Source organism: Salvelinus sp. IW2-2015, linkage group LG15 (assembly GCF_002910315.2).
Source record: "Salvelinus sp. IW2-2015 linkage group LG15, ASM291031v2, whole genome shotgun sequence".
Taxonomy (NCBI): domain Eukaryota; kingdom Metazoa; phylum Chordata; class Actinopteri; order Salmoniformes; family Salmonidae; genus Salvelinus; species Salvelinus sp. IW2-2015.
The window spans coordinates 44,447,007-44,459,859 of NC_036855.1; the positions used below are offsets into that span (position 1 = coordinate 44,447,007).

A 12,853-nucleotide genomic window follows, 5' to 3' on the forward strand; every position below is an offset into this window, starting at 1 on the left:
TATCGGTTTGCATCATTTCAATTAGGCACTTATTTTGATGGCGACCACAAATTCCACACGCTGAGCACGACAATCAAGCAATCACATTTTTATTTGTGACATGCTTCCTAAACAACAGGTGTAGACTAACAGTGAAATGCTTACGGGCCCTTTCCAACAATGCGGAGAGAGGGGAAATAATCAAGAAATAATAACACAAGGAATAAATACACAAAGAATAACGATATCTACTCGGTACTGATACCCAAGTTGTGCAGGGGTATGAGGAAATTGAGGTTGCTATGTCAATATAGGTAGGGATAAAGTGAATAGGCAACAGGATGTATAAACAGTAGCAGCATCATATGCAATAAGTCAAAATAGTTAGTGCAAAAAGGATCAATGCAAATAGTTAAATAGTTAACCAAAGCTACCTGGATTAACTATTTAGCAGTCTTATGGCTTGGGGGTAGATGTTGTTCAGGGTCCTGTTGGTTCCAGACTTGGTGCATCGGTACTGTTTGCCGTGTGGTAGCAGTGAGAACGATCTATAACTTGGGTGGCTGTAGTCTCTGGCAATTTTTAGGGCCTTCTCTGACACCGCCTGGTATAGAGTCCTGGATGGCAGGGAGCCTCGGCCCCAGTATGTACTGAGCCATACACACTACCCTCTGTAGCACCTTGCAAACAGTTGCCATTAGAGGTCGACCGATTATGATTTTTCAACGCCGATACCGATTTATTGGAGGACCAAAAAAAGCCAATACCGATTAATCAGCCGATGTTTATATATATATATTTGTAATAATGACAATTACAACAATACTGAATGAAATTTTGTATATTTTTTTTAATCAATTTTTTACCCCCTTTTCTCCCCACTTTCGTGGTATCCAATTGTTATAATTACTATCTTGTCCATCGCTACAACTCCGTACGGGCTCGGGAGAGATGAAGGTCGAAAGCCATGCGTCCTCCGAACACAACCCAACCAAGCCGCACTGCTTCTTAACACAGCGCGTCTCCAACCCGGAAGCCAGCCGCACCAATGTGTCGGAGGAAACACCGTGCACTTAGCTACCTTGGTTAGCGCGCACTGCGCCCGGTCCGCCACAGGAGTCACTGGTGCGCGATGAGACAAGGATATCCCTACCGGCCAACCTCCCTAACCCGGACGATGCTAGGCCAATTGTGCGTCGCCCCACGGACCTCCCGGTCGCGGCGGCTGCGACAGAGCCTGGGCGCGAACCCAGAGTCTCTGGTGGCACAGCTAGCGCTGCGATGCAGTGCCCTAGACCACTGCGCCACCCGGGATGCCCACTTTTTTTTATTTTTTTTATTTTTTTTAACTTAATAAAATCAATTTAGTCTCAAATAAATAATGAAACATTTTCAATTTGGTTTAAATAATGCAAAAACATAGTGTTGGAGAAGAAAGAAAAGTGCAATATTTGCCATGTAAAAAAGCTAATGTTTAAGTTCTTTGCTCAGAACATGAGAACATATGAAAGCTGGTGGTTCCTTTTAACATGAGTCTTCAATATTCCAGGTAAGAAGTTTTAGGTTGTAGTATTATAGGACTATTTCTCTCTTACCACTTGTATTTCATATACCTTTTGACTATTGGATGTTCTTATAGGCACTATAGTGAGTTGATAGGCTTGAAGTCATAAACAGCGCAATGCTTGAAGCACAGCGAAGAGCTGCTGGCAAATGCAGGAAAGTGCTGTTTGAATGAATACTTACGAGCCTGCTGCTGCTTACCACCACTCAGTCAGACTGCTCTATCAAATCATAGACTTAATTATAATATAATAAACACAGAAATACGAGCCTTATTCTTTCAGTGAAATACGGAACCGTTCCGTATTCATCTAACAGGTGCATCCCTAAGTCTAAATATTGCTGTTACATTGCACAACCTTCAATGTTATGTCATAATTATGTACAATTCTGGGAAATTAATTACGGTCTTTGTTAGGAAGAAATGGTCTTCACACAGTTCGCAACGAGCCAGGCAGCCCAAACTGCTGCATATACCCTGACTCTGCTTGCACAGAACGCAAGAGAAGTGACACAATTTCTCTAGTTAAAATAAATTCATGTTAGCAGGCAATATTAACTAAATATGCAGGTTTAAAAATATAACTTCTGTATTGATTTTAAGAAAGGCATTGATGTTTATGTTAGGTACCAGGTGCACACAGTGCTTTTTTCGCGGATGCGCTTGTTAAATCATCACCATTTGGCGAAGTAGGCTGTGATTCGATGATAAATTAACAGCACCGCATCGATTTATATGCAACGCAGGACAAGCTAGATAAATTAGTAATATCATCAACCATGTGTAGTTAACTAGTGATTATGTAAGATGTATTGTTTTTTATAGATAAGTTTAATGCTAGCTAGCAACTAACCTTGGCTCTTTGCTGCACTCGCGTAACAGGTGGTCAGCCTGTCACGCAGTCTCCTCGTGGAGTGCAATGTAATCGGCTCCAAAAACGCAGATTACCGATTTGTTATGAAAACTTGAAATCGGCCCTAATTATTCGGTTGACCTCTAGTTGCCATACCAAGCGGTGATGCAGCCAGTCAAGGTGCTCTAAATGGTTCAGCTGTTGAACTTTTTGCGGATTGAGGGCCAAATTATTTCAGCCTTGAGGGGAAGGGCATTGTCGTGCCTCTCTCACGACTGTGTTGCTGTGTGTGGACCATGATAATTCCTTAGTATGTGGACCAAGGAACTTGAAGCTCTCGACTCACTCCACTACAGCCCCGTCGATGTAGATAGGGGTGTGCTCGGCCCTCTGTTTCCTGTAGTCCACAATCCGCTCCTTTGTCTTGCTGAGGGAGAGGTTGTTGTCCTGGCACCACACCGCCAGGTCACTGACCTCCTCCCTATAGGGTGTTCTCATTTGGTGATCAGCCAACCACCGTGTCATCAGCCAACTTAATGATGTTGGAGACGTGTGCAGTCGGGTGAACAGGGAAGTACTAGGCACGCACCCTTGAGGGGCCAACGTGTTGAGGGTCTGCTTGGTGGGTGTTGTTGCCTACCCTCACCACCTGGGGGCGGCCCTTCAGGAAGTCCAGGATCCAGTTGCAGAGGGAGGTGTTCAGTCCCAGGGTTCTGAGCTTAGTGATGAGCTTGGAGGGCAATATGGTGCTGAGCTATGGTCAATGAACAGGGATCTTGTGTAGGTGTTCCTCTTGTCCAGGTGGGAAAATGCAGWGTGGAGTGCAATAGAGATTGTACCAACTGTGCATTGAAGTGTGAAATGTCAGTGAAGACACTTGCCAGCTGGTCAGTGCATGCTCTGAGTACGAGTCTTGTTAATCCGTCTGRCCCCGCGGCCTTGTGAATGTTAACCWGTTTGATGGTCTTACTCACATCAGCTACAGAATGCAAGATCACACAGTCACCCGGAACAGATGTTGCTCTCAAGCCCTGACACATCTGACGAGCATCAGAGCCAGCGTAGTAGGATTCAATCTTAATCCTGTATTGACTTTTGACCGTTTGATGGCTCGTCAGATGTCGTAGCGGATTTCAATGAGCGTGGCTCCCGCTACCTTGAAAGCTGCAGCTCTAGCCTTTCGCTCAGTGTGGATGGTGCCTGTAATTTATGGCTTCTGGTTGGTTGTTCTCGATGCACTTATTAATGAAGCCGGTGACTGATGTGGTGAACGTGTCTATTATCGGATGAATCCTAGAACATATTCCAGTCTGTTCTAGCAAAACAGTCCTTTAGCTTAGCATCATCGGACCACTTCCGTATTGAGCGGATCACTGGTACTTCCTGTTGGAGTTTTTGCTTGTAAGGGGGTGAACTTTATTCATAATAAGGGTTACATGGAGAAAATCTGACCTCTCTGTATTGCAAATGGATGGCGACCCTCCAGGAAAATATATACACTACATAACCAAATGTATGTGAACACCTGCTTGTCGAACACCCCCCCCCCCTTTGCTGCTATAACAGCCTCCACTCTTCTGGTAAGGCTTTCCACTAGATGTTGGAACATTGCTGCGTGGACTTGCTTCCATTCAGCCACAAGCATTAGTGAGGTCGGGCACTGATGTTAGACGATTAGGCCTGGCTCATAGTTGGCGTTCCAATTCATCCCAAAGGTGTTCAATGGGGTTGAGGTCAGGGCTCTGTGCAGGCCAGTCAATTTCTTCYACACTGATCTCGACAAACCATTTCTGTACAGATTTGTGCACGGGGGGCATTGTCATGCTGAAACAGGAAAGGGCCTTCACCAAACTGTTGCCACAATGTTGGAAGCACAGAATTGTCTAGAATGCCATTGTATATTGTAGCGTTAAGATTTCCCTCACTASAACTAAGGGGCCTAGCCCGAACCATGAAAAACAGCCCTGGACCATTATTCATCCTCCACCACATTTTACAGTTGGCACTATGCATTGGGGCAGGTAGCGTTCTCCTGGTATCCGCTAAACCCAGATTAGTCCGTCTGACTGCTAGATGGTGAAGAGTGATTCATCACTCCAGCGAATGCGTTTCCACTGAGCCACTGTTTCTGCTGATTAGGCTCGTGTGCAGCTGCTGGGCCATGGAAACCCATTTCATGAAGCTCCCGACGAACAGTTATTGTGCCGTCGTTTCTTCGAGGCAGTTTGGAACTCGGTAGTGAGTTGCAACAGAGGACAGATTTTTATGTGCTACACGCTTCAGCACTCGGCGGTCCCGTTCTGTGAACTTGTGTGGCCTACCACTTCGCGGCTGAGCCGTTGTTGCTCCTAGACATTTCCACTTTACAATAACAGCACTTACAGTTGACCGGGGCACCTCTAGCAAGGCAGAAATTTGATAGCACCCTCTACAACCACTGTGATTATTATTATTATTTGACCCTGCTGGTAATCTATGAACATTTGAACATCTTGGCCATGTTCTGTTATAATCTCCACCCGGCACAGCCAGAAGAGGACTGGCCACCCCTCATAGCCTGGTTCCACTCTAGGTTTCTTCCTAGGTTCTGGCCTTTCTAGGGAGTTTTTCCTAGCCACCGTGCTTCTACACCTGCATTGCTTGTTGTTTGGGGTTTTAGGCTGGGTTTCTGTACAGCACTTTGAGATCAGCTGATGTAAGAAGGACTTTATAATTAAATGTGATTTGGTCTTTATTGCATTATTCACACACACTCAAAATATGCTGCGTCAACTTCAGTAGCCTACCTGTCCTCTTCTAGTTGGCCATGTGAGATCAAGTGCGCCTAGTATACACTACATGACCAAGAGTATGTGGACACCCCTTCAAATTAACGGATTCGGCTAGTTCAGCCACAGCTGCCCTTGCCAGGACCTGCGGGAAAGCAGCCCTCCAGATAGAGACACTTTTTGTCCTTTGTTCTTCACTCTCTGTCGACGTCCCCCTTCATCTCTATCATATAATTCAATAAGATTAATCAGCTTTGTACAGCTTTGCAAGGTCTTTTGAATCACTTTTGTTTGTGTACTGTCGTGGCCAAAAGTTTTGAGAATGACACAAATATAAATTTCCACAAAGTTTGCTGCTTCAGTGTCTTTAGATATTTTTGTCAGATGTTACTATGGAATACTAAAGTAAAATTACAAGCATTTCATAAGTGTCAAAGGCTTTTATTGACAATTACATGAAGTTGATGCAAAGAGTCGATATTTGCAGTGTTGGCCCTTCTTTTTCAAGACCTCTGCAATCCGCCCTGGCATGCTGTCAATTAAATTCTGGGCCACATCCTGACTGATGGCAGCCCATTCTTGCATAATCAATGCTTGGAGTTTGTCAGAATTTGTGGTTTTTTGTTTGTCCACACGCCTCTTGAGGATTGACCACAAGTTCTCAATGGGATTAAGGTCTGGGGAGTTTCCTGGCCATGAACCCAAAATATCTATGTTTTGTTCCCCGAGCCACTTAGTTATCACTTTTGCCTTATGGCAAGGTGCTCCATCATGCTGGAAAAGGCATTGTTCGTCACCAAACTGTTCCTGGATGGTTGGGAGAAGTTGCTCTCAGAGGATGTGTTGGTACCATTCTTTATTCATGGCTGTGTTCTTAGGCAAAATTGTGAGTGAACCCACTCCCTTGGCTGAGAAGCAACCCCACACATGAATGGTCCCAGATGCTTTACTGTTGGCATGACACAGGACTGATGGTAGCGCTTCCACCTTGTCTTCTCCGGACAAGCTCTTTTCCGGATGCCCCAAACAATCGAAAGGGGATTCATCAGAGAAAATGACTTTACCCCAGTCCTCAGCAGTCCAATCCCTGTACCTTTTGCAGAATATCAGTCTGTCCCTGATTGTTTTTCCTGGAGAGAAGTGTCTTCTTTGCTGCCCTTCTTGACACCAGGCCATTCCAAAGTCTTCGCCTCACTGTGCGTGCAGATGCACTCACACCTGCCTGCTGCCATTCCTGACAAGCTCTGTACTGGTGGTGCCCCGATCCCGCAGCTGAATCAACTTTAGGAGACGATCCTGGCGTTTGCTGGACTTTCTTGGGCCGCCTGAAGCCTTCTTCACAACAATTGAACCTCTCTCTTGAAGTTCTTGATGATCCAATGAATGGTTGATTTAGGTGCAATCTTACTTGCAAATATCCTTGCCTGTGAAGCTCTTTTTGTGCAAAGCAATGATGATGGCACATTTCCTTGCAGGTAACCATGGTTGACAGAGGAAGAACAATGATTCCAAGCACCACCCTCCTTTTGAAGCTTCCAGTCTGTTATTCGAACTCAATCAGCATGACAGAGTGATCTCCAGCCTTGTCCTCGTCAACACTCACACCTGTGAGAAGAGAATCACTGACATAATGTCAGCTGGTCCTTTTTGTGGCAGGGCTGAAATGCAGTGGAAATGTTTTTGGGGGATTCAGTTCATTTGCATGGCAAAGAGGGACTTTGCAATTAATTGCAATTCACCTGATCACTCTTCATAACATTCTGGAGTATATGCAAATTGCCATCATACAAACTGAGGCAGCAGACTTTGAAAATTAATATTTGTGTCATTCTCAAAACTTTTGGCCATGACTGTACATCCTCTCTATGTTCAGAAACATTGGCGGTGGTGAATGACTGAGGCTTAACTAAAAATAGTTGTAACACCAGTTGATATGACTGATCTGCGGTTGGGAATTGGGAGGGTTTCTCTGCTGTGTGTGTATTCAAATGGGTAGGGGGTTTGAGGTTTCCCCTAGGAACTACAAGTGTTTTCAAGCTGATGCCTTGTTGACCAAGAATCATGACCAAGCCAAGGAGTAGCTACATTTTATACTATTACTATGAACACACTCGCTCACGTAGGTGTCTGATACACCAATGTTGTTATTTGAACATTGTATCAAGTCCCAGTCCAAGACCTTCCTGTGAGTGTGAAACATTTGCACTTACGGCGTCTGCAAATACCTCCCTCCCTCAGAGCATGTGTGCAGCTACAGGTTGGATGACATAAATTCCAGTTGGCCTGCAATGGAGTGGATGGTCCATCAGGACTGATTTAACAGACACTGAAGAGAGCCACGCTTTATTGATGGTCCGTACCTCCCAAGTCATAACACACAAAGGCTGTTAACAGTATTAACTCTGAAGTGATACATGTTCCCATGTCTCACTAGAGAAGTGTCTTTGTATGTGTTCTGAATGAGGGACCGCTCGCTTTGTTGCCGAGCCCCCCCCCCTCCCACACACCACACACACTTTGACAGGGTCCCAGGCAGCCAGTGTCTGTGTGTGCGTGTGTGCAGCCAACTCCCAATGAGTTGCTCCTGTCGGTGCCGATCAGTCAGCAGTCAAGCTGTTTTTTCACTTCGAAGCAGGAAGGGGCCAGTGACTGTGCAGGGTGAGTCACGGTGCAGCAGGGAAGAGAAAGAGAGCAGGGCCGGCACAGCACAACCGCTCTCTGCCCAAGTTTATACAGAGAGGAATATGTGCACTTTGGAATGGATTAAAAGTGAACACACCTGTGATGACTGGGCATACCAGTTCAAATACACCSAACTGTAAACTAATGACCACAGTTTTTCTTCATTTATATGAAGGTCTATATTTTTTGGGGGGGGGGTGCAATGGCAAAGTGTTGCTGCCTTGTCACCCAATTACGTGTTGTTGGCATTCCCATATGGCTTTATGATTCTGATGACTTCCTCGAGTAATGAGTTGTAACTAAAGCATTTTCTGGGGTGAAGGTGGTTGTTGTTAACTTGCCCTTCTCTAAATAAATTCCCATAAGTACTGCATGTTCTGCTGACATCACTCAACCTTTGACCTGGTATTTGGGGGGGGCTGGGGGACATTTTGTCTCTCCAGCTAACTAATTTCCTTGTTAAACATCTCATGTGATGTAGAGACAATTGCATGCTTATCATTGTGACATTATGCCATACACCTATATTTTTACCTTAAACATTTAATTTGTTTAAAAATAATGTTTTAGCCTAAGCTTTATGCATGTGAGTTTGGTTTATCGGTATGTACATTTTGTTTTGTTGTCAAAGTAGTGCGCTGATTGCTTGCTAGATGCCAGCCTCTCTACCTCTTCTCTACCTGTGAAGGTGGCCTGTAATGACCGTGTCTTCAAGAGCTCACTGCCAGGCAGCCAGCCAGATACAGTACTAGTGAGTGAGAATGAGAGGAGGGGGGTCTTTTTGAGTATGCTGCACCAGTAATTTTGTTGATTCTGTAGTTTGTGTAAAAGCATCTGCACTCCCCTGGTCCCTTAGCTGGGTAGAGTGACTCAGTCAGCCTTGCAGATGTGCTCAGCATAGTGGAWGCTCCCCAAATGGCACCCTATACCCTATATAATACACTACTTTTGACCAGAGCCCACTAGAGTGCCATTTGGGATTGACCCACAGTCGGAGCCAGAGCCAACAGTTTCACATTCACTCACACTCATTTGGAGAGAGAGGGCACGGCCGGCGGCGAAAACCAATTGCCCCTGTTGATTATGGGCGATTCCAGTGTTATGGACATTACATTTGCACACAAAATCACAACTTTCATGTCTCACAGAATGGACAAACAAAATATAAATACAACTTTTGATGCGTGGGTCTATAGTAGTGTTTACCCCAAAAAGCAGACTTTTAAATATTGGCATGTTGGAGAAATAAAGCATATAAGACGCATTATGGATGCTACATGAAATTAGATTTTTGAGAGACTGAACATATTATTAAAAGTCTCAGTTTGTAAGTCTTAGGTCAAAACATTGTTTGCCATTTCAAAGGAAAGTCTTTGCTGAATAGAAAAACAATAATTTTGAATTATTACTTTAGAGAGGAAAAAACTACAGTTATGGATGTTTATAAAAAAATATATATATAAAAAACTAGGCAAGTCAGTTAAGAAATAAAGTTAACAGTGACTGTAATGACTTCTCTTGCACTGAGATGCAGTGCCTTAGACTGCTGCGCCACTCGGGAGCCCGAGTCTGAAATAGACATTCAAATCTTCAAGGGTCAATCAGCAGTTGCTACATCYATTTTTGGACTTATAAATTAATGATATGTATCCATTGATYYGTAAAGAATATACAGTGTATTCAGAACCCTTGAATTTTTCCACATTTTGTTACCTTACAGACTTATTCTAAAATTCATTAAMTAAAAAAAATCCTCATCAATCTACACACAATACCACATAATGACGAAGCAMAAACAGGTTTTAAGACATTTTTGCAGCGATTACAGCATTGAGTCTTCTTGGGTATGACACTACATGCTTGGCACACCTGTATTGGGGAGTTTCTCCCATTCTCTGCAGATCCTCTCAAGCTCTGTCAGGTTGAATAAGAAGTGTCAGTGCACAGCTATTTTCAGGTCTCCAGAGATTTTAGATCAGGTTCAAGTCCAGGCCCTGGATGGGCCACTCAAGTACATTCAGAAACTCCTACGCAGGTGCATATTCATTAATTGTTTATGGTTCATTGATCACGCATGGGAAACAGTGTTTAAACCCTTTACAGTGAAGATATGTGAAGTTATTTTGATTTTTACGAATGATCTTTTAAAGACAGGKTCCTGAAAAAGGGACGTTTCTTTTTTGCTGAGTTTCTATTCAGTGTGTGAGCCAATATTGAGGTTATGATTAAGAAGTTGGAGTTATTTTCTGTCTGTATGAACAAGGACAACACACAGGTCTTTCCGTCATTGTATGTTTGTTTTTTTTGTCTGCAAATGAACTCAAGTTTACGGACAATGTCAAATGTGATATAGCGAAGCACCTGAGTGAGTTGGGTGTGCAAACAACTGGATTCGTTATCCCTTTCATGCCCTGCCTCCAGTCCACTTACCGATATCTGAACAGGAGAGCCTCATTGAAATTGCAACAAGCGGTTCTGTGAAAATTGAATTTAATCAGAAGCCACTGCCAGATTTCTTGATTGGGCTGCGCTCAGAGTATCCTGCCTTGGCAAATCGCGCTATTAASACMCTGATGCCCTTTGCAACCACGTACCTATGTGAGAGTGGATTCTCGGCCCTCACTAGCATAAACTAAATACAGGCACAGACTGTGTATGGAAAATGATTTAAGACTGAGTCTCTCCAATACAACCCAACATTTCAGAGTTATGTGCATCCTTTCAAGCACACCCTTCTCATTAACCTGTGGTGAGTTCACAATTTTCGATGAGCAAATACGGTTTTATATGTAAGATTGTTAAATAAAGAGCAAAATTATTGATTATTATTATTTGCGCCCTGGTCTTATAAGAGCTCTTTGTCACTTCCCACRAGCCGGGTTGTGACAACTCACACTAATTCATATGCTTAATAAATGTATTGTATAGTTTGTGTGTGTGTGGCAGGTTTACAATGATGGCAAAAAACTATATTTGAGATTGTGCTGACGCTGGTGCTAGAGGGGGTATGCAGTTGGAGGTTTAATGTTTGAAGGGGTACGGGACTATAAAAAGTTTGGGAATCACTGATAGCAGGAGTTAGCGGTGTATTGTCAGCTAATTTAATGTGTACGTACAAGAAAATGAAACCATTTAATTGTATTTGCGTACTTGTGAATTGTTGCATTACTCAGTAGTGTAATATGGTTTGGTTGCATTAATTAATCTAGACCGTAATATTTTTTAGATGAAAAGTTTCTTGGATTGTTAAATAGTTTGTTCTTGTTGGCTACTGTGACATTTATGGTCAATTTGAGGTTTGGACCAAGAATGTCACGTTGCCAGTCACAATGAAATRAAAGGTAAGGATGTAATGTGAATTGAAATCTCTTTCGCCACTCCGCTCCTCAGACTCCCCTTCATCTCTTGTAGTGGGAATAGGGTTCTAAGCAGTGTCACCTATGTCTCTAAACAAATAAGGGTGGCATTGAGGTTAACTCGAATGCAGTTATTCTGACTGTTGCGTCTTGTTGCCTTGATTTGGTTCAGTGACAAACGGTTTGAGTAATTGTATAGGGAAAAGGGCGGTTAGGCTTATCACATCAAGAGATTCTTTCAGGGTTATTTTAATGCTGCTGCTAAGTTCACCTCAAGTGAATTAATTACCGTCCTGAAAAAGGTCACCTTTATGTAGGCTATGCGTTTTCAATGTCTGAGACAGTTGGCAACCCTTCAGAGAACATCAAGACAAGATTTTGCAACGGTAACCGTTTTGGACAAGTTCGGGTTTCGTCCCATTTGCTTCTGTCTGTGGTTCCAAATAATTGACTTGACCTTACCTGTTCTTCAGGAGATGGAATACTGTCTGCAGTGAGGGCTTCGGGGGAGGGGAGCTCAAAATCCTGTTTCTGTGAGGGATCCATTGCTATTGTCCCTCTGGGGACCTTTCACCCCTGCTATTCAAAGAGGCTGAAACAGTTTTTGGTTTTAGTCCCTTCTCTAGCTTGTTCCAGTAGAGGCAGCTCGAGGTGGTGCATTTTGGAAACCCAGGTGGTTCTGAGACTGCATTCTGTGTTGCCTCCTAACTGTCATCACAGTGTCTGATATTTCTGGGATTTCTTTCTCTAGCTGCACTCTTTGAGTTTCCCAAATGAGTGGTTGAGACTGGGGAATGCTCAATGAAACTTTATCAGATGCCATCACTATGATGATTCATTACAATTCTATGTGTAAGGCCTATGTCATCAGGGATGCCAAGCAAGTTTGTCTGTGTGCGCAACCGGGTCTCCACAAATGAGTGAGCACATCTGCGTTGGATTTTGGGGAGTGTAAAAGTGTGTTGTCTGACACTGTAGTGATGTTCAGGAATGTGTAATCTTKGGCCGGCCCCCCTCTGTTCACTCAGCTCCCTCCTTCCCAGCACTCTTCTCTTCGCAAACCATTCCTCAAAGGGCCCGTGTTGGGGGAGGGGCCCCACACCGACCAGTTATTTGACTTCAGCCTCTGTCCGTTTGGTGTTGGTGAATGGCTTGACCAGTGGTGGGGATAAGCACTAATGTCCTGTTTTCTGGAGCTCTTGTGCTGGACAGTGGACACCGCTTGATAGGCACCCATTGATGGGCAAGTGTTGCAACTAGGTGCTTTCGGAAAGGTAGCAACCGTCTCTCAAGCTTGTGTGCAGAGGTAAGCCTTGCTCTCTGTGCTGTTGTCCTTCTAGCTACTCATACTGGAATGGGTCTTCTGTTTCCTTTCACTGTAGAGCACATCACGTCGGCGCTATGCTAAATGAATGGGGCTGCTGCTGGCTGTTCCATCTATGTCTTTGTGTTTCAGGAGACAGCCACACAGGTTGGACTGTCTGAGGTTGGCTGGAATAATAAGGCTGTTGAATATGTTGCCTTGACTTAAGATTGTGGGTTGAATTGACAGATGTCATCTAGCTAACCAGAAGACATCGGACACCAGGCCTGTATTCATGAAGTGCTGATTTAGGGTCAGTGTTTTTTGTTGTTGATTATAATGAATGGA

The 12,853-nt window shown here is 43.9% G+C and overlaps 1 protein-coding gene across 4 annotated transcripts in view; it reads left to right on the plus strand.

Annotated features, from left to right (window-relative positions):
* LOC111974508 (zinc finger MIZ domain-containing protein 2) overlaps positions 1–12,853 on the plus strand; it is a 63,515-nt gene that overhangs the window by 4,272 nt on the left and 46,390 nt on the right. Inside the window, exon 1 of one of the 4 annotated variants that reach the window (XM_024002237.2) lies at positions 12,320–12,508. The exons of the other annotated variants lie outside the window; for them this stretch is intronic. The gene's annotated coding sequence lies outside the window, so the exon portion shown is untranslated. Of the gene's footprint in view, positions 1–12,319; positions 12,509–12,853 lie in introns of those variants that run through there. 4 annotated transcript variants of the gene reach the window in all.